Source organism: Rhinolophus sinicus, chromosome X (genome assembly GCF_036562045.2).
Source record: "Rhinolophus sinicus isolate RSC01 chromosome X, ASM3656204v1, whole genome shotgun sequence".
In the NCBI taxonomy this organism is placed as follows: domain Eukaryota; kingdom Metazoa; phylum Chordata; class Mammalia; order Chiroptera; family Rhinolophidae; genus Rhinolophus; species Rhinolophus sinicus.
In genome coordinates this window covers 36,952,522-36,974,712 of record NC_133768.1, presented here as the reverse complement: position 1 = coordinate 36,974,712, position 22,191 = coordinate 36,952,522, and the positions used below count along the sequence as shown (strand labels likewise).

The 22,191-nt window shown below is 37.4% G+C and overlaps 1 protein-coding gene across 11 annotated transcripts in view; it reads right to left on the bottom strand.

Moving 5' to 3' along the window:
* The window catches only part of KDM6A (lysine demethylase 6A), a 197,577-nt gene that overhangs the window by 159,936 nt on the left and 15,450 nt on the right, over window positions 1-22,191 (bottom strand). The window lies entirely within an intron of this gene.

Below are 22,191 nucleotides of genomic sequence, written 5' to 3'. Positions count from 1 at the left end.
CTCACCCAACTCACCTACTTCACGAGGTTTTATGAGCAGCTAAACCTTATGAGAGCTGCCAAGTGGCAACAGACCTCGGAGTGTCCTGAATTTTTGTGGAGCTACCCCAGGCCCGGTACTGGTGGCAGCCATCCTCGGTTCACAGTGTGGCCTCTCCCACACACGTCCAGGTTTAGCACAGGCAGCAACCAACCATAGATCGCTCTGTACTCCTATCAGGTAGTCCCTGCCAGTCACAAGCAATGGGTGACCTGGCCCTGTACCAGAGTCCCTCCCAAGAGACCCAGAACCAACATACTTGGAGTTTGGCTTCAGACCACAGCAGAGCACCAACCAATTAGCCCCACAAGTGTCACACACAAAGGGCAGTCTCAACAGGCACCAGAGCCCAATTGGGCAAATCCTGCTCAGTGGGGCAAGCCCCCCCACATAGCAGCCTGTAAGTACTGGATGTGGCCAAACCCCACAGTGAGTCAGCCTGAGGGTCAATCCACCCACTGACATGCCAATAGCAATTAAGGATCAAATGTAACAAGAGGATACACACAACCCATACAAGGGACACTCCTGGAGCACCTGGTACTGGTAACCAGGGAGACTGTGCCACTGGGTCCCAAAGGGCTCCTACTATATAAGGCCACCCAGCCAAGACTAAGAGACATAGCAGCCCCACCTAATACATAGAAACAAACACAGATAAGCAGCCAAAATAAAGAAACACATCCCAAATGAAAGAACAGGAGAAAACTCCAGAAAAAGAACTAAGTGAAATGGAGGCAAGCAACCTCTCAGAGACAGAGTTCAAACCAATGGTTATAAGGATGTTCAAGGAACTTAGTGAGAACTTCAACAAAAAGATAGTAAACATAAAAAAGGACACAGAAACCACTAAAAAGAACCACTCAGAAGTGAAGAACACAATAACTGAAATAAAGAATGCACTAGAAGGAATCACCAGCAAACCAGATGAAGCAGAGGATCGAATCAGTGATTAGGTAGTAGAAAACACCCAATAAGAACAGCAAAAAGAAAAAAGAATAAAAAATAAAAAATGAGGGCAGTTTAAAAGACCTCTGGGACAACATCAAGCATAACAACATTTGCATCACAGGGGTACCAGAAGAAGAGAGTATGAAAGGGATTAAGAACCTATCTGAAGAAATAATGACTGAAAACTTTCCTAACCTGGCAAAGGATATAGACACACAAGCCCAAGAAGTGCTGAAAGTCCAAAACAAGATGAATCCAAAGAGGCCCACACCGAGACCTTATAATTAAAATGGCAAAGGTTAAAAACCTTTGCTGCATCCTAAAAGCAGCAAGAGAAAGGCAACTCGTTACTTATAAGGGAACTCCTAAGACTGTCTGTCAGCTGATTTCTCAACAGAAACTTTACAGGTCAGAAGGAACTGGCACGAAATATCCAGTGTGATGAAAAGCAAGGACCTACAATCAAGAGTACTGTACCCAGCAAAGCTGTCATTTAAAATTGAAGGAGAGATAAAGGATTTTCCAGAAAAGGAAAAGCCAGTATTACAAGGAATGTTGGAGAGGCTTAAGATGAAAAGGAAAAAAAAAAAAAAGACCAAAAATATGAATAAAACAGCAATAACTACCTACTTGTCAATGTAAATGGATTAAATGCTCCAATCAAAAGACATACGGTGGCTGTTTGGATAAGAAAACAAAACCCTTACATATGCTGCCTATGAGAAACTCAATTCAAATCAAAAGATACACACAGACAAAGTAAATAGATGGAAAAAGATATTTCACAGAAATGGAAACGAAAAAAAAATCTGGAGTAGCAATACTTATACCAGACAAAACAGACTTTAAAACAAAGGCTTATAACAAGAGACCAAGAAGAACTCAGTACTCCCAGTTCAGGGTCTTTATCTGAAGAAACCCAAACGCTACTTCAAGGGGACTTCTGCATCCATATGTTCACTGCAGCATTGTTTACAATGGCAAAGATGTGGAGGCAGCCTGGGTGTATGTCAATGGATGAATGGACAAAGAGGAGGTGGTACATATATACAACGGAATGTTGCTCGGCCATGGAAGAGAATGGGTTCTTGCCATCTGCAGCAGCATGGATGGACCTGGAGGGTATTGTGCTAAGTGGAGTATGTGAAACAGTAAAAAGCAGATGCAATGTGATTTCGCTTATATGTGGAATCTAAAGAATAAACAAAACAAACTCATAAATACAGAGAACATTTTGATGGTTGCCAGATGGGAGGGAGGTTGGAGGGGTGAGTGAAAAGGGGGAAGGGATTAAGAAGTACAAATTGGTTGTTACAAAGTAGTCATGGGGATATAGGGTATAGCATAAAGGATCTAGTCAATAATATCGTGATAGAGTGGTACGGTGTCCGATTGTTGCTAAACTTATCATGAATCACTTCTTTAGGTATATAAATATTGAATAACTATGGTATACATCTGAAACTAATATGATATTGTATATGGGCTATATTTTTAATAAAAGTCTTTAAAAAGAAAAGAAACTGGATGAAAGACACAAACAGACATTTTACAAGAGGATAGACAGGTGGCAAATAAGCACATGAAAAGAGTCCACTTCATTTGCTATGGAAATGCAAACTAAAATCATAATGAGTTATTACTATACATCTACCAGAATGACAAAAAACGCAGTGATCATACCAAATGCTGGAGAAGTTGCAGAGAAACTACATCACTCATACACTGGTGGTGGGAATGCAAAATGCATAGACACTCTGGAAAATAGTTTGAAAGTTCCTCTAAAATCTAAAATTGGACTTACGGTACAACCCAGCAATTACACTCTTGGATGTTCATCCCAGAGAAATGAAAATTTTCATGCAGAAGCATGCATGCCAATGTTCAGAGCAGTTTATTTGTAATAACCAAAAATTGGAAACTAACCAATGTCCTTCAATGGGTGAATGGTACGTTCTGTGGTACGTACATCCATATCACGGAATACTACTGAGAATAAAAAGGAACAGACTACTGATATGCACAATTATTTGGGTGAACCACAAGGAAATTATACCAATCTCAAAATGATGCACACGGCATGATTCCATTTATAAAACATTCATGATACAACAATTACAAAGGTGAAGAATAAATGAGTGATTCTCAGGAGTCAGGGATGGGAGAGGCCAAAGGGGTTGGTATAGCTATAAAGAGGTATCACAAACAAGGGAATGAGTCTTGTGGTGAGTATGAAGTTAAATATCTTGGCTGTGGTTGTCGTTACATGAAAATACATGTGATTAAATTGCAGAGCTGTGCGCGTGCACACACACACTAGTACATGTATATCTGGTGAAATCTGAATAAGGTCTATGGATTGTACCATTGTCAATTTCCTGCTCTTGATCTTGTAGTACAGTTGAGCAAGATGGAGGTTGGGTGGATGGGTGCACAGGACCTCCCTGTATATTTCTTTGTCACTTCCTATACAACTGTAATTATTTCAAAATGAAACGGTTTAGAACCAATTAAAAAGAAACAGATAGAGATCATGAGTTAGATACAAAGGCAAGACCCAACTATACGCTACCTATAAAAAATTCTCTTTAAATATGGACATAAATAGGTTAAAAGCAGAAACATGGAAAAAGATATACCAAACTAACACTAATCAAAAGAAAACTAGAGAAACTATATTAAAATCAAACCAGATTTCAGAGCAAAAACTATGAGGCCAGGAATAAAGAGAGGGTTCATTTTATAACGATAAAAGGATCACTCCATCAGGAGGTTATAAAAATCCTAAACATTTAGCCACCTAATAGAAAAGTTTCAAAATATATTAACCAAAATGACGTAACTGAACAGAAAGACAAAACTACAATTCTAGTGAAAAATTTCAACAACCCCCTTTCAATGACTGATAAAAGTAGACTTACAATTAATTAGCAGGGTAGAGAGGACTTGAGAAATGCAGTCAACCAAGTTGACCTAATTGACATTTTTGCCACAGAATACATACACATCCTTCTCAAGTGCAGAGACCACTCAGCAACCACATTCTAGATCACAAAGCAACTTTAAAAAATTCTGAAAGTATTCAAATCATACAAAATATATTTTCTGATCAAAAGAAAATTAAATCAATATTTGGGAAATCCTCAAATATCTAGATACTAATCCTCTAACACACTTCTTTAAAAACCCATGGGTCAAAGCAGAAATCAAAAAGGCAAGTTTTAAAATATTTTTAAATGAATGTAAATAAAAACACAAGATACCAAAATCTGTGGAATGAATCTAAAGCAGTGCCTTAGTAAATGGAAAAGACATATCTCCCATGCAGATTTCCAAATAATATATGTAGATACTCTACTCTCAAAAAGGGGGGAGTAACACTTTGATATGCTGTGATGAAAATGCCACTTTACTTCTGTGATCTTCCTCCGAAAAACCCGTAACCCTAGTCTAATCATGAGAAAAGCATCAGACATATACCAATAGAGGTGCATCATGCAATATACCTGACCAGTAATCCTCAAAACTAAGGTCATCAAAAACAACGAAAGCCTGAGAAAATATCACAGCCAAGAGGAGCCTAGAGACATGAGAACTAAATATAAGGTAGTATCCTGGATGGAATCTTGGAACCAGAAAAGGACATGAGGTAAAACTAAGGAAACCAAAATAAACTATGGACTTTAGCTAATAATAATGTATCAACATTGGTTCATTACTAGGAAAAAAGACACTACCAATTTTAGATATTAATAAGAGAAACTGAGTTGCGGGAACTATCCATGCTATCTTCTCAACTTTTCTGTAAATCTAAAACTATTCTAAAGTCTATTAAGAAAAAATTATACTATACCTAGGAAAACTTCAATTTTCCCTGCCCAAAGTAATTTCTCCTTTTTATGATCTGTAAGAGCATACTGTACTGTTTATGACATACCTCTCTAACTTTTATTTAAAAAATTAATTATGGCTCAATTCATGAACCATAAATCTTTGTAAACTGCTACCTCCCCTCCCACCTGCACCTACTCATACATATACTGCCTTTCTCCTAGTATGAAAATAAAGTTTATACGGCTAGCTCAGGATTCTGAGATACCTTTCAACTGTGATGTTTTTTAAATTATTTAGCTTATCAGCTTAAACTGATAATTCTTCAAGTCCATAAAAACTGTATGGTTATACTAATACAAAATGAGATTCGACTTACATAGTATTGTATAAATCAATGTCTTTCAAACTGGGGTCCATATGTATTTTCTGGGAACTTAGACATCCTTATGGGAAATTTATAATTGTATTTTTAAATTTCTATGATAATGTAGAAATGCCTGATAAAACACTCTCAATTATACTGATGACTCAAATCCAAATACTGACATGCAATGCTAACTCCTACATTTACCTTCACAATTATACTGATGCCACGCAAAGCTACTTTTGGTAGCAAGTTATTCATTCCCCTAAGTGAGAAATGAAACAATGTACAAATCATAATAGGATTTCACACAAGTTCCAATAGAGAAAAACTGTAGGAGAATGAAGTCAGCAGCACACAGGAGTACAAGCATGCCAAAAGAACTTTTAAATATCATAACCCTGATATCAGTCCAATGATTCATTCTGACAAAACAACATCCACTGTATTAGTGTTAATTTTTGTATTGGCTTTAAATTGGTTATTTACAAATGTAATTTATAACTGTAATCTGTTTTCTAGTTGTAGGAAAGATACACATAAGGAATTTACTCAGAGGTGTTTGAACAAATTTAAGTAACATTTTAATAAAAATAAACCAAGCCAATAGTCTCTGCAAGAACTTTTTTCTGCATTACATTTACCCTGGCACTATAAACCCACAAATGAAAAGCTATTACATTCACTCAAGAGTATGCCCAGTTGTACTTTAGGTTGCCCAAAGGTACTCTAATAAAGATACTACTTCACACTTTAATATCTCTAATATTTAAACATTTAACTTTAAAGGCAAACTTTAATTTTGAACATTGCTAGAACATAAAATTTTGATTTACCTACATATTATAACCAAACTAAAAACTTTTAAAACTCAGATTAAAAATAAAACTCAAGTACTTAACAAGCCCGGGTTTAAGTCCCAGGTTCACTATTCGATAACTGTGGGATCTTAGTGAAGCCACTTAAAACCCTCTGGGCCTCAGTTTCCGCCTGTATAAAGCAAGAATACTGTCTGTTCTATCTCACATAAACAAGAGTAAGATGAATAAAACCTATCACATTATTAAGATGCTTTCTTTTCCTTATGGACAGAAAAGGTCAACTGATATACAGTTCACTTCAAAAATATACTAAAATATAACAATCTTGTCAGTTTTTAATAAAAAGGATTTGAACACTGAGTACACATATACAACTTATGACGGACTGTGGAAATACGGAAAGAAATAAAGCATCCATGCCCCCAAGGTTTGTGTGTGTTGGGGACTACGGGCACTTAAGAAATAATTATAACATGCTTTCATAAATATGATCAAGCACTATATACCATGTTTCCCCAAAAATAAAACCTAGCCAGACAATCAGCACTAATGCATCTTTTGGAGCAAAAATTAATTATATTACATTAGAGCCGGACTTATAGTAAAATAAGACCAGGTCTTATATTAATTTTTGCTCCAAAGGCGCATTAGAGCTGACTGTCCGGCTAGGTCTTACTTTCAGGGAAACACGGTAGCACTATGGAAACTCTAAATACCTGGCCAACTGGGGAGTCAAACTGCTTTAAAGATTTATAGTGTTATTCAAATACAAGTTATAAGTAATATAATTCCTTATTGGGTACCTATTATGTGGCAGGCACTGTACTAGGTAGACACATAAGATTCAAAAGTAAACAAGATGTACACTGTCCTCACAGAAAAAGCAATCAAGAAGGGATGACAAAACTTAGAATCAGAAAGAGACATGCCAAGATGGAGAAAGAATGGTGTACTACTAACGTATGCAGCACTCACGGAGGGGCAATGTAAGAAAACATACATTAACAAGAAAAAATTGTGTTTTTCCTTTTTATTTTTCATCTTCGTTTTTAAACATATGCATAAAGGCAGCCAAAGGATTAGGGGAAATTTTTTAATTCAAAAAGAAAATTCAGTGTTAATAAGTAAATTGATACTGGTACTTTGCTTTTTATTTTCTCCCCTCAAACACTACTACGGAAACCCATATTTAACTTACAGTACCTGTATTATAGTGCTCATCATGGTATAGTCATAGAGGCACAAGTGTTGCCCCCCAAAAAAGACAGTTTCTAGTCTTCCTGGTTCACAATGAACATTAAATATATGTTTATGAAAAATTCCCCAGCCCTTTATTTGGAAGGAGAGGAATAAAAATATTACAAAATAGATCAGCTGTACCCTCACTACTAGGAAAAACTATGTTTTCATGATAGCAGACAATATTTCTCACCTCCAATAGCAGTGTAGAATACCAGAGGGTGATGAACACAAGCAACTGGGCTGGCTATCAGAATCAGAGAAAAATCACTTTTTCTTGCACTGGAACAGAGGCATATCATTTTTTAGCTACAGTGCTAACATTTTCCAAAACTACAGTTTCTGCTTTTTCCTGTTGTTTATTTAAAGAGAAGCAGCAACATAAACTCATGACCAGCAATTATGAAAGAGATGGTTAAGGTAAATAACCAATATTTTAATGTACCCACCATATCACCACCATGCTCAGAATGTTTATACTGAACAGAAGACTCAGAACAAGAACTCAGAGCTAGCAGTTTCAATGCCTAGGAAACATACACTAAAGCATTTTCTAGTTTCCAGAAAAGCCTGGCAAGCTGCAGATGTTTCTGTCAACAAAGCATGTAGTAGGACACAGACATCTTAACTAGGTTTATTTACTACTATGGCTCAAAAATTAACCCACAAAAATTAACCCAAGAAGAGAGTGTAAAACAGTAGCTCTACGACTCTTTTGGCCACAGTATGCTGTCACTCCATACTGAGTATTCGGTATTATGCTGGATTCCAGGCTAGCTTTGCTAATGCTACTCACTTTTTCCAACTACTCAAGACAGCATACAAAATGCAAACAAGAAGTGATGTAATCCTGAATTATGTCTGATCCTTTTCTAAAAAAGTAAATCACAAACTTTAGTACTCCTGTTAGTAGATAATGTCTTTGGGGTCTCACAGCAAGTGAGTTTCAAAATCTGGGGGTGAGGAACATTAAGAAAAAGCAACATCTCAAAGTATATCCAGAGCCCACAATCATCAGAAGGACTACCTACTCCTTTAGGTCTATTCCTCCAATAACGCCTTTCTTACGATTTACTCTTGACCCAGTACTCTTCCTGGAATCTCTCCATCAGCCAAAAAAAGAAAAACTTACCTGGAACACAAAGAACTTCTGTATTAACATATATCAAACATTATTCTAACATACCCTATTCTTGTTCACCAAGCAGATTATTAGGGCTGCTAATTATTAACAACTAATTTCTAAATACTGTGCACTTTACATGCATTACATCATTCAATTCACACAAACCTGAAAGGTAAGTATGTTCATCCCTATTTTACAGATGAGGAAATTAAGGCTTAGAGATGTTAAACGGCTTACTTTAAAAAACAATGAGGGCAGATGTTGCAAAATTTGGGTAAAATACATGGTATACTTATTCTTAACCATAATCATGTATTAATTCACCTCCAGGAAGTAGAATTGTTACAATATGCAGGGGTGGGGAGACAGAGTGACAATCAAGAGGTAGACAGACAAAAGCTAGTAGGAAAGAAAACTGCTCTTGAAATTTCCGTACCTATTTTAAAAGGAAAAGAAGAAGAAGCTGCTTCTTTCTCAGGTCTCAGAGCTTTTGGACCTAGTGTAAATATTCTTCCGCACAGCCCTTTCCACAATGTCTTCCTCAACCCTCTCTGTTCATAGCTCCTTAATTTAGACTCCACTGATAAGCAATTTTACATAATTCTAACTGAACAGTGAACCTAAAGCATTGTGAAGCAGTGTTTTCCCAAAGTATTGTTTTATGGAAAAGAAATTTTCCACTTATAAAAATATACGTGTGTTGCATATTGGATCACAACGTAAACACACTTCTTCCCATTATCATGATGGGGAAAAAAAAGATTCTGATAAACACTGCTCTAAAGGTTTCCCCAAGAAATAAAAGTAATCTTCATTCCTATGTCATATTAGAGTGAAATAGCCCATTTGGACAGATTTAACGACAACTGAAAACGTCCACAATAGCTACATACTTTTCTAAGCCATGACGGACACATACTCTCTCTCCCAGACTTCCCCATCTTCTTATACAAGGGTATAGAGAACACAATTGAACTATTTGTTTGGATAAGTTAAACCAATAACCAATTTAACCAACCATTAAGGGAAAAAAATGGTTATTTTACTGTGCTCTTTTAATAAAACAAGACCATTAGAAATTTACCCTAAACTAAGCCTCAAATTGCTATGCTTTTATCTCTTTTATTCTTTTTACATGGTCACCTGATTCTCTCTACTACTGCACTATCTGATATACTGTGTTTCCCTGAAAATAAGACCTAGCCGGACAATCAGCTCTAATGTGTCTTTTGGATCAAAAATTAATATAAGACCGGGTCTTATATTAATTTTTGATCCAAAAAATGCATTAGAGCTGATTGTCCAGCTACATTTTATTTTCGGGGAAACACGGTAAGCAGGCTAACACCTGGCAACCTCTCTCCTAATTCACATCTTCTAAGCTTCTGTCGGACAGGAAAGCAAATAAACCGCCACCCTTATTAGACTAGTGTCTGAAATAAAAATGCGTAAACTCAGTACATGGACTATGAGATATGCTTTGGCTTAGAGACCTTTTCTTTAGGCTTATTTCTTGTTTCACAGTACATTCCAGAAATTTGAGAATGGTGGACAAAGGTCCTCCAGACAGCAGAGATAATATAAAAATAATAATCAAGGGGGGAGGAGGAGAATTAAAGGGTGGAAGCAAAGGTAAAGAAAAGCTATTAGATGAAAGCTATTAAAGGGACAACCATGCAAATAAACATAAGTGAGAATGAAGATACATAGAGAGTTTTAACCATTATGGGAGACATCAGCAGCAAAATGAGTAAGTAAATTCATACATTTTTATGTTGGAATACTATTTAGCAATAAAATTGAATGATGTAGTGCTTGCTATACGTGGATGAATCTCAAATGTGTTGTTGAGCAAAAGCAACCAGACACCAAAGTACATATTATATGGTTCCATTATGTAAAATTCAAAAATAAGGAAAACTAATCTATGATAACACAAGTCAGCATAGTGGTTACCTCCAGGGAAGAGGGTAGAGGTAACAACTGGAATAGGCATAAGGTACTTTAGGAGTGCTACTGCTGTTCCATTTCCTGATTTAGGGTGGCATTTACAAAACGTGTTCACTTTGTGATAATTCATTAAACTGCTAGCACACTTAAGTATGAACTCAACGGTGTTCATGTTACACTTCAATGAAACAATTCACTTAAAAATAAAAATCATCCAGGGCACTGCTAGTTAAACAAGACAATTTGAACAGCTGAGTTTAACCTCTGCTCCCTCCCAACACTTCTGAAATAAGAGTGAAGGAATTAGACAGCCACTCTTAAGAACAATAGAAATGTGGCAGACTTTCCAACACTGACCACAACAATATCCCCATCTCACATGCTTTTCTGTAGTGTGACCTTGCCACTCCCCTACCAGAGATGGCGTTTCTGTCCCCTCCTCTAGAATCTGGTTGAGGCTTGTGACTGTTTTGACCAATAGATTACAGCATAAATGACACCCAGTGACTTCTGAGGAAAGGCCATAAAGAGATATGTAGTTTCCACATCATCCTCTTAAATACTAACTCATAGATCTCTGAATTGCAACAGCCAACTACCCTAAAGCAACCGTGCTGGGAGAGCCACATGTAGGCCCTTGGGCTGATTGCTGCAGCTGAGCCCAGCCTTCTAGCCATCCCTGCCAAGGTGCCACACATTTGATGAAGAAGCCATCTTGGAAGTAGATCCTGCAGCCCCAGCTGTTTGAGTCTCCCTCTGCAATGAGTCATCACAGCTGAGGACCCAAACATGCGGAGCATCAAAAAAAATAATAATAATCCCCGCAGTACTCTTTGCAAATTTCTGACATACAGATCCTGTGAACCTAGTAAGATGGTGGTTTGTTATAGAGTAAGGCAACCAGACCAGAAAGGGAGAGAATATGCAAAGCAGGTTGAGTAAAACTCTGAAAGACAAAAAGCAGATGAAACGCCAGTGTCTTAGGTCAGAAGCCAGTTCAAGTAGCAGAATCCTAGAAAGGTCTAATAAATGTTGGCAGGGGTTGAAAAGAGGGGGATTATGAAAAAACTGAACAAGAACTAGTTAAACCTCTAGATCTGCTCCTCCAGACCAGGCTGCCAGGAAACAGTCCCACCTTTATTATCTCCTTCTCCATACCAACTAAAGCCCAAACATTTAACTCTAGAGATGCTGGATATAAACAAAAACACCCAGAACACATCAGGGTGAGGAATGGCCACATAGTCCACTTCCCCATTTTGGCTACCAAAGCACAAGCTACTAAGCTTATGCTTTTTGCAGCCCCAGGATGTCCATTGTCCAACAGGCCTAGTGGCCTGCACAGTCACAGCAATCTTTGAAGAACATGGGTAATTTTTAAAAACAAAGACAAAGACTGATCAATTACCTGATGTGTTTGTCCACACTGGAGCTACAAACATGAGGGGGCATAGAAAACTCAAACAACAACAAAGAGCCAATTAACTCCTTTAAGGAAAAAAAACAAAAAACTTTCTACATAAAAAGGAAAAGCAATCATAGCGAACAGTACTTGTTTATATAGTCTTCATAATCTAAACACTGATTTAATCCCAAAACAACACTGCAGAGGAGGAATATATGAGGGCAAATAAAGCAGATAGGTGGGAGGTTATCTCCCACTATAAGAAAATGTCTAAAATTTAAAAAAAAAAAAAGACCAGCATTAACAATATGAAAAGTGGTAATAAATACCAGAAGAACTAAAGGAATGGAAAAGGGATGCTTTTGGGGTATGAAAGTATTCGTCAACTTGAAAGTATACTAAAACTCTATACTTTATGCAAATGATATCAATAAAGCTATCACTAACAAAAAAGGGATGAATTAAATTTAAAAAGAAAAAAATATTCTGGGAGCACAAAGAACAACAACTGGTTCTACTTCTACAGGATAAGGGAAAACTTCATGAAAAAAAAAGGGAGCCATTTGAAGACAATCTTGAAATAAAAGTGAGATAAATAAAAAATGGAGAGGAAGTACAGAGAATGAGGTTAAAAAATTTTATGGGGGCCCAAATGTTGAGGGACATCAAATGGCACTCCAGTCAATGGGAAGAAATCAAAGGTTTTGAGTACAAAGTTATCAGAGGGGAATACAGAGGGTAATTCTCTGAACAGACCAAAATCCAGAAGTATTACAGTACTACTGATACGGGCCAACGAGTAACCTCCCCCACTCCACTGAAAAACTTTTAAGTTTTCTTTCCTATAGAAATTTTAAGTTTCCTTCTCCTTGAAGTTTCCTTTTCCCCAGTTTTATAGCTCCTACCCCCTGCTTTAGATAATTACCCTAAAACTTGTGATTTATACTTTGTTGATTGTAATCATTAAAACCTAATGTTCTTTCCAACCCGTTCTGGGCCCAGCTCCTGGACAATTAATATCACCCGAATAACCAGTTAAGTGGCCACAGGCTCCATAGAGGACAAATTTTCCATCACGTAGCCAGCCTCATGAACAGCTTAGAGCTCTGCTCTTTAAGCCAACACTTTTAAATTTATTAATTAAAATCTATTTTTCCTCATTCAGGGGCCTTGGGATACAGATGATACCCCAGCAAGATTACCAGTCCCAAACAAAGAAGCCAACACGGTCTTCCAGGCAGATCTCGAGATCCCTTCCTGTCATCTGAGATCAGACAGGGCAGAGTCCCATGAATCCCCCAATAGACAGGGACAGCTGTACACCCCTGCCCAGCAGGAAGCAAATAAAGAAGAAAAGACCCCCGTCCCTCAACTTCCCAGAGATTTTATGGGGAATCACTCAAGGACTATCTCTCAAGGGGAAAACAAGGCAGGCAGTTAGAGATAGGCATCAGGTTTCTGCATTCCTGCATGTCCAACACAACCCACAGAATGCGACCACCCAAAAGACCTCCCCTCTCCACCCAAAACTTCCCTTTTTCACTATAATTATCTACCCCTATGGGGAAACAAATGGTACAAAATAACCAACTAGATTAAACCAGTCACTTGCACCTGTGCAGTAAAGGCCACACGACCTTCATTTCACCTGGGCCTCATTATACCACCATTATAATATCATGCATCTGACTGGAAGTTCATTAATATCATTATAACAGACTAAATTCTGGGAAGGAACATGTGCAGTCTAAAAAGATGAGGTAATAGCCCCTTGTCAATCACAGGTGTCAATCAAGTGGTCCCATGCCTGGAAAGGAACAGCCCATTCTAGAGAATAAGGAGATTAAAAACTCCAAGTCCTCGCCAGTCAGTCTTTGAGCCTTTCGAGCACATTCTTTTGCTCTGGCTGCTCCAAACTCTTTGGGGTGCACTTTCTCTTCTAATAATGGCCCTTGAACCACTGCTTTCAACTCGGGCCCGCTTCTACCCCTTTGAAGTGTACTTTTTCTTACAATAAACTGCTCTTTCACTACTTTACCTCAGTGTCTCATTCAATTCTTTGCTTGAGACGCCAAGAACCTGGACACCACGCTGAGGAGGGCCCATCCTCCAGCAACCAAGTAGCTAAGATTCCCAGTTTTGCTCGAAGGCCCGGGTTCGACCCCCAGTCTGGGAACCTATCCTGGACACTACCGGGTTCAACCCCTGGTGTGGAAACCAAGCCTGAACATCACTCTGAGAAGGGCCCACTCTCCGGTAACACTGTAATACCCACGCAAAGCAAAAGGAAGATTAAAAAAAAAAAAAAAATTACAGCCACAGTACAGATACAGACGTGTGCATGCATGTATTTGTCTCTAATTTTTAAAACAAAAAGTAATACACTTAGAATTTAAAAATGGCCAGGGAAGGAATGTGATGGTAGATTTGACTTTTGAATAATATAAGTAGTTTACAACCATGTAAATATTTTCAATGTTACACTGTAAAAAAAAATTGCAAGTTAAAAACAATCAGTAAAAAGCCAAAAGCAAAATGAAACAAACTGTACTATGTAGCCAGTGGATAACATAACCAGAAAGAAATATTATTATTTCAAGGAATTTTAAAATAGTAATTTGACCAAACATTTCCAGTGGAATATAACCTAAGGACAACTAAGAACTACAAAAAATCCTCAGGCTACAATGAGTAACCATGCAGTTCATGGTAGTGTTCGTATTGTTATTCTAACACCATTAATGCATGTAGTATATGATAAAGCAATGGAGTAATTATGCTGTCTTTAAAAACCAAAATTTTCAGCATAAAAGATTTAAAATCGATGGCAAAACAGTGTCATTTTGAATATGAACTGAAAGATTTGCATGAAATCATACTTTGACCTTTGAAAAATAACTCAAGAGTGCCATTTGTGAAAACAGTGGAGAGTAAGGCCCTCCAAGAAGTCTTCTCCAGTGAGAAAAACTGGCAAATATTGTCATAATCAACTTTTAAATAACTTTAGAAACCAAAAAGCTTCCAGCAATTTAGAGTTTGCTCAAGAAAAAGGGCTAAATCGTAGTTAAAAACAGAGTTTTATGGCTCTTTAACTTGTCGCAGTCCCAGCCTCCCCAGCCAGCTCTACAGTAAATAGACTTGAAAACTAACAACATGGATTTGCAGTACAAACCAGCAGCCTGAAAAGCCAGAGGAGGCTGAAGCTCCTTCAAAGCCTCATTCCCAGAAAATTCGTAATTATTTTACCTATCTGATGGTTCCCTGGAAGATCCCACTTGCAAAGCTATCTGTTTTTGACCTGATTTGGAGCTTGCCCAGTACAAAAAACTTTTACTCCAGAGCATTTGTCAAAAACGTCAGGAAATTGTTTAACTTCACAGCTTGCTGAAGCAGAGGCCAACAATTGGGGCAAACAATAGAATAACCAAGAACCTTAAAAGGAAAAGTAGAATAAGGAGATGTTCATAAAAGCTTTGAAAAGCTCCAACAAATATGAAAAATCTAAGAATTAAGAAGGCCAAGAGGAGACGGAGGCTATGCACATACTCAGGAAAGACGTGAGAAGTTGCTAGGCTCTGTCTGACCATGACACATACGCACAATTATGAAAGTGAAAGCTATGGCAGAACTGTCAATTGCCTGCACACAGAGCACCCTTAGCAAAGACTGGGAGACTTACTGCTTCCAGGCAGTTAAGGAAATCTTTGTCTAGTGGTTAGCTAAACACTAAGATGAAGAGATTTCAGAGGCAATACAGGACAAAGAATACAGACTCTCCAAAATTAGTTCAGAAAAGTCACTATGAACAAAGAAACAATCACTACAACAAATAATAACAAAATCTAATGCTGCAGATGGGAAAATTTTGCTTTCCATTTTGCTACATTTTATTAAAATGTCCAGTTTTCAACCAAATATTAGAAATATGCAAACAAACAAAAAAGTATGGTCACAGAACAAAAAGCAATCAATGGAAACTGTCCAGAGGAAGCCCAAATGATAAGCCTACTAGACAAGACTTAAATGAGCTATTATAAATGTTCAAAGAACTAAAGGAAGCCATGTGTAACAAACTAAAGCAAAGTATAAGGACACTGTATCAAAAAAATACAGAATACAGACATCCCTCAGGATCTGCAGATTGGTTCCAGAAACCCTCCCCATTCAAGGATGCTCAAAACCCCAATATAAAATGGCATAGTGCATCTATATGTAACCTACACACATCCTCCCATATATATTAAACCTCCATATTACTTACAATACCTAATACAATGTAAATGCTATTTAGTAGTTGTTGTATTGCTTAGGGATTAATAACAAGAAAAAAATGTGTATGTTCAGCACACATGCAACCATTATAGGCCTAACTACATAACACACACATCAGCAACAACATAACATTAAAAAAAACATTTTCCATCCCTGGATGTGAAACCTAAACCTGCAGATATGGAGGGCTGACTGTATCAATAAATGGAGATAAATTACATATATATATAAAAAGACCAAATAGAAAAGTACAATAACTGAATTCAAAAATTCACTGGAGAGGCTCAACAGCATATTGGAGCAGGCAGAAAACAATCAATGAACTTGAGAATAGATCAACTGAGATTACCCAATCAACAAACAAAAAAATGAAGAAAAATGAACAGAGACTCAGAGACTTGTGGGATACCATGAAATGTACCAAAACATGCATATCAGCAGTCACAGGAAGTTGAGGAAAGAAAGAACATTTACAGGAATAATGGCTGAAAACTTTCCAAATTTAATAATAATAATAATTTATAAAAATATAATTAGTTTCACATCCAAAAAGCTCAATGAACTTAAACAGGTCCACACTGAGAAGCATTATAATCAAACTGTCAAACGAAAAAGAGAATTTTGAAAGCAACAAAGAAAGAAGTGACTCATCATGTACAAGGGATCTTCAGTAAGATAATACCTGCTTTCTTCCTCAATAACCATGGAGGCCAGAAGGCAATGGGATTGTATGTTAAAAGTGTTGAAAGAAAAAGGCAGTCAACCAAGAATTCTATATCCAGTGAAACTATCCATAAATATGAAGGAGACATTAAGATATTACCAGATAAATAAAAACTAAATTTGTCACTAGTAAACCTGCACTGCAAGTAATACAAAAGGCAGTGATTCATGTGGAAATTAAAGAACATTAATCATAACTCAAATCTACAAGAAAAAAGAACAGAATACCAGTAAAGAGAACTTACCCAGGTAAATATAAAAAGGAGTATAAATGCCTTTTGGTTTGTTAAATTTGTTTTCTCCTACATGATTTAAAAGACATTCAATAAATCAATAATTATGTATCTGTGTTGATGGGAACACAATGTGTAAAGATGCAACATATGGCAGTAACAACACAAAGGAAGAGGGAGAGAACAGAGCTATATAGGAGCAAAGTCTTTGTATATTACTGAAATTAAGTAGATGTTAATCAGAACTGGTTGTAAGTTCCCAGGGCAACCACTAAAAAATTAATATATCAATTAATAAAAAGGGTTGGATGGTACACTGGAAAATATCTAACACACACAAAAAAAAGGTACAAATGGTGGAATAGAGAATAAAAATGACAGAAGACATAGAAAACAAATATCAAAACGGTAGATGTAAATCTTACCTTATCTATCAGTAATCATATAAAATGCAAGTGAATTAAACACAATTAAGAGATTGGCAGAATGGATTTTAAAAAAAAGCATGATCCAACTATATGCTTTCTAAAAAGGACACTTCAGATTCAAAGACAAAAATATGATAAAACTAAAAAGATGTAAAAATATGTACCATAGGGGCTGGCCCGGTGGCTCAGGCGGTTAGAGCTCCATGCTCCTAACTCCGAAGGCTGCCGGTTCGATTCCCACATGGGCCACTGGGCTCTCAACCACAAGGTTGTCAGTTCAATTCCTCGAGTCCCGCAAGGGATGGTGGGCTCTGCCCCCTGCAACTAAGATTGAACACGGCACCTTGAGCTGAGCTGCCGCTGAGCTCCCAAATGGCTCAGTTGGTTGGAGCGCATCCTCTCAACAACAAGGTTGCCAAGTAGACCCCCCCCCCACCGCAAGGGATGTTGGGCTGTGCCCCCTGCAACTAGCAACAGCAACTGGACCTGGAGCTGAGCTGCACCCTCCACAACTAAGACTGAAAGGACAACAACTTGACTTGGAAAAAAGTCCTGGAAGTGCATACTGTTCCCCAATAAAGCCCTGTTCCCTTTCCCCAATAAAATCTTAAAAAAAAAAAAAAAAGTGTACCATACAAACTGTAACCAAAATAGAGTTGGACTGGCTATACTATTATCAGGCAAAATATACTTTGAGACAAGTATTGTTACTAGAGACAAAGAACATGCTATAATGACAAAAGACACAATTCATCAATAAGATACATTAAAAACAAATATGCACATAACGAAACAAAAAACCTGAAACTAAAGATGAACTGAAGACAAATAGACAATTCAACAATAGCTGAAGACTGCAATACTCCATTTTCAGTAATCAATAGACAGCAGATCAACAAGGAAACGGAAGACTTGAAGAGCACTACCATATTAACAAGACTGAAAAGCCATCTATAGAACACTCCCACAACAGCAGAATATACATTTTACTCAAGCATACACTGAACATTCCTCCAGGATAACCCACAAAGCAAGTCTCCATAAATTTAAGAGGATTAAAACTGTAACAGCTATGCTCTCCAAGAAAAACGGAATGAAATTAGAAAAATTCTGAGAAATTCACAAATATATGGAAATTAAACAAAATAATCCAAAATAACTAATGGATCGAAGAATGCACTGTATTTACCATTCAACATTACTATTAGCATATTACACAGAAATATAAATCAATTCATTTCATAAACAGAATAGCCGAGCAACTAATATTAAAAGGTTAGCAATCTTTTTTCCAACAAGTTTTTTCTATTAAAAAAAAAAAATCAAGTTTCAGTTTCTATATAAATTGCACGCCAACAAGTTCGAAAGAACAAAAAAAAAGGACAAAAATCACAGAATTTTAGAGCTGGAATGAATTACAAAAGTCCTCTCATTTTAAAATCGTAGAATTTTGTTAACATGTACATTGCTGAAATTAGTTATCCTCTGCCTAAGGTGGACTGTTGCCTCCTATCTAGTAAGTTTTCACTTGCTTATTCATTTGAAATTCATAGGGAAACATGTATTTCTTCTCTTCCTCCTAAAAACTTCTAAATCACTTTGCCTATTTTAAGTGTTGTAAGAATTTGGGGAAGGGATTTTGTTCTTTTTGCTGACCTTAATATGGCAAAAGTAGTAGAATGTTCTGTTGCATTGGTATATTTGGAATGGGAAACTAAAGAGTAAATGCTGTTTGATGGCAAACCAAAACAGTGACATTCTACTATAACCCAGCTTATCTTTCAGTTTCACTCTGTATATGTAAATATGTACTTCCTTTAAAGAATATGACACAAAGTATTCGATGTTCAAAAGTAAACACTGTAGTTATTTAAATCTTGTCCCCAAAACAATACAGCTATGGGTCAAGCCCTGATACGAGGAAATAGCTTTGTAATGAGGATCCTGTTATGATGATATTGTCAAAGTTAAGATTTTCCTATAAATTTGATTTTTTTAAAGACTTACTTCTTTCACATGACATAACATCTTTAGGTAAAACTTCACAGTTCAAACTTGAATTACTATAAAAGTCAATGGAAGACTTCTAATTCCACCAAAATGGAGTAGCTTCATTCCTCCCAGGTCCTGCCTCTAACAATTAAAAAATCCTGGACATAATACAACAAATGAGCATAGACGGTAGAAAAAAAGGCAGGAGACTTCCTAAAGACATCAGGGCTTGAGGAATGACAAGGCAAAGAGTTCCCTGGGTTTTCTTATTGCCTCCTGTATTCCCATAACAGGGTGCTACTTCAGAAGCCCCCAATCCAGTATCACCAAGTCATGGAGGAAAGAAAGCTCCAAGAAAAGCCTTTTCCTCCTAGCCAAAGGACTGGGATAAGGGTAGCTCACCAACAGAAACCTTTTCAGCAATACCTACCAAGCATGAATGGAAAATGTGTAATGCGTAAACATGCACGTGAACCCTCCAGTTTCAGTAGGGCAAAGCACGCAACTAATCGTCCATACTCTCTTCCTCTTAGCCAGAGTAGACAGCAAGTAGTGTTCATCCGAGTCCCCTACCAGAGTGGTGTTAGCAGGACAAAACAGGCAGTTGATCTTCTAGCTCCCACACAGTTCCCCTGCCAGGATACTATGGACGAAGCTGAGTAGGAAGCTGATCTTCCAGGCCCTGCAGAAGCAGGGGAGTGCTCAAATACTCCTGCTGGGTTAGTGATGAGGCTGAAAGAAGGGTTGCTCTTCCATACCCCATACCCGGTGGAAGCAAATGGTGTTCAGATTCACCCATTAAAGGTAGTCAAGGGCAAGCTAGGCCTCAACCATCACCCAGCAGCAAAGACTTAACAAAGTGTGAGGCAGGATTTGTTACAACTACACTTTAAAACACACACAGGCCTGGTGTCAGCAGGAACCAAGTGAGGAGCTGAACCTGCACCCCCGCATCAAGACTGAACAAGGTGGTATGAGTTGGAGCCAGTAAGCACTCATTCCCCTTTCCCCTGCTCCCTAGTATAAGTAGGGCTGTGGGGAGCTGAACCTCCACGCCCACCCAGTAGTGACACTGAATAAAGCCAAGCTAGATGAACAGCTGACAATCTGCTTCATTCATTCTCTGGTGTCAGTGATACCCAGAAGAGCTAAGCTTCTACCACCCCACACCTGACATTAACTCAAAGAAGTAGCACAAAGTAGGGATCAGAGTGGTGTGAGTTAGCCCTCTACTTCTGTCTTGCTGGAGAAGCAAGACCCATCAGGAAGCTATCTTACACCCCCTACTCAGAGGCAACACAGTGGTGTGAACTAGTGCCCAACTTCTGCCAGTGAGGACAAGGGAGGAGCTGAACTTGCATCCCATCAGTCAAGACAGTATGACTCAGTGCCCTACTTATGTCAAGGTGGTTGTCAATAGGATCCAGTAAGAAGCTAAACATACCCCCACCCAGCCTATGTACTACACCTCAACAAGACTGCCTACTATAAAAAACAATTAATGGGACACAAAATTCTCATAACATGATATCCACGATGTCCAAGGTACAACCAAAAATCACTCACCATACCAAAAGCCAGAAAAGTACAATGTGAATGAGAAAAAACAACCAACACGTAAAACACTGAGATGAACCAGGTTTTTGATGAAATATCTGACAAAGATTTTAAAGTAGTCAACATAAAATGCTTCAACAAGCAATTACAACTGCTCTGAAACAAATGGGGGGGAAAAATGGAAAATTTCAGCAGTTACTGGAAAAGAACCAAGTGGAAATTCTAAGACTAAAAATACAATAACCAAAACAAAAACTCTGCATGGGCTCAACAGTAGAATGGAAATGATAGACAATGAAGTAAAACAAATCAATAGACCTAAACCAACCTAAACAAGAAAACAGACAGGAGAAAAAAAAAAAAAAAAACTGACAGAGCCTCAGGGACCTATGGGACAAAAACAAAAGAACTAAATTCTTAACCAAGTCCCGAAGAGAAGAGTGGGATTTTAAAAAGTAAACCATGGTAAAGATTTAAAAAAAAAGAAAAGTAGGTGAAGAAATGAAGGCTGAAAAATCCTAAAATTTGGTGAAACACATTGATCCATGGATAGAAAAAGTTGAGTGAACCCCAATTTAAAAATAAAAACTAAAGACATCCACACCAAAATACATCATAATAACTTTCTTTTAGCTCTGTGTTGCTAAATTCAATCATCATAATGACTTCTGAAATTAAAGACAAAAAATCTAGAAAGCAGCCAAAGAAAAATGATGCATTACTTATAGAAGAACACCAATTCGAATGACAGCAAATTTCTCATCTGAAACCACAGAGAACAGAAGGAAATAGCACATTTTTCACATACTGAAAGAAAATAACTATATGCTGTGAATTCTATATATGGCAAAAATGTCCTTCAGGAATGAAGGGAAATAAAGACAATCTCAGAAAAACTTAGGGAATTTGTTGCTAGCAAACCTACCTAAAAGAGTGGCTAAAAAAGTTCTCTAAACAGAAAGGAAATGAAAGCAGAAGAAGGCTGGGCCTTTTAAAAGGAAAAAAGATCGCTGGAATGGGTAAGTATTAGAGATAAGTATTATAGACTATTATACTATGCATTGAGTTTCATAAATCATATTTCCTGGTTGAAACAAAATTTATCACACCATCTGACGTGGTGTTCAATGTTATGTAGAGAAAATACTTAAGAAAATTTTATTTTAAAAGTAGAGAAGAAAAAAGGACCTAAATGGAAGTGAAATTTCTGCACTTCACTAGAAGCTATAAAACATCCATATCAGCAGATGGTGGTGA